Genomic DNA, 295 nt, shown 5'->3' on the forward strand with positions numbered 1-295 from the left:
GTTTGCAAGCTAAAGACCTAAATATGTTTATGTTGCACTACGCCAGCTAGAGCTCAAGTATCTTTTCTTTAACAGATACATCCACTCTCGTATTAACCTGGAAGAAAAGTTCAGGGTCAGTTTAGTTGACAGTTCATTGAAAACAGATGCAGCATGTGGCCTGCCAATTTAGAAATTATATCACGAGCGTACCGAGAATTAAAAGAACTTGGAATTCTGTTTTATGTCACAAATGCGAGATTTTGCCCATCATGACTGGGATTAAATAGAGGAGTTCGAGCTTACAACGGGCACA

This window comes from Plasmopara halstedii, assembly GCF_900000015.1.
Source record: "Plasmopara halstedii genome assembly, contig: Scaffold_470, whole genome shotgun sequence".
Lineage (NCBI taxonomy): Eukaryota > Oomycota > Peronosporomycetes > Peronosporales > Peronosporaceae > Plasmopara > Plasmopara halstedii.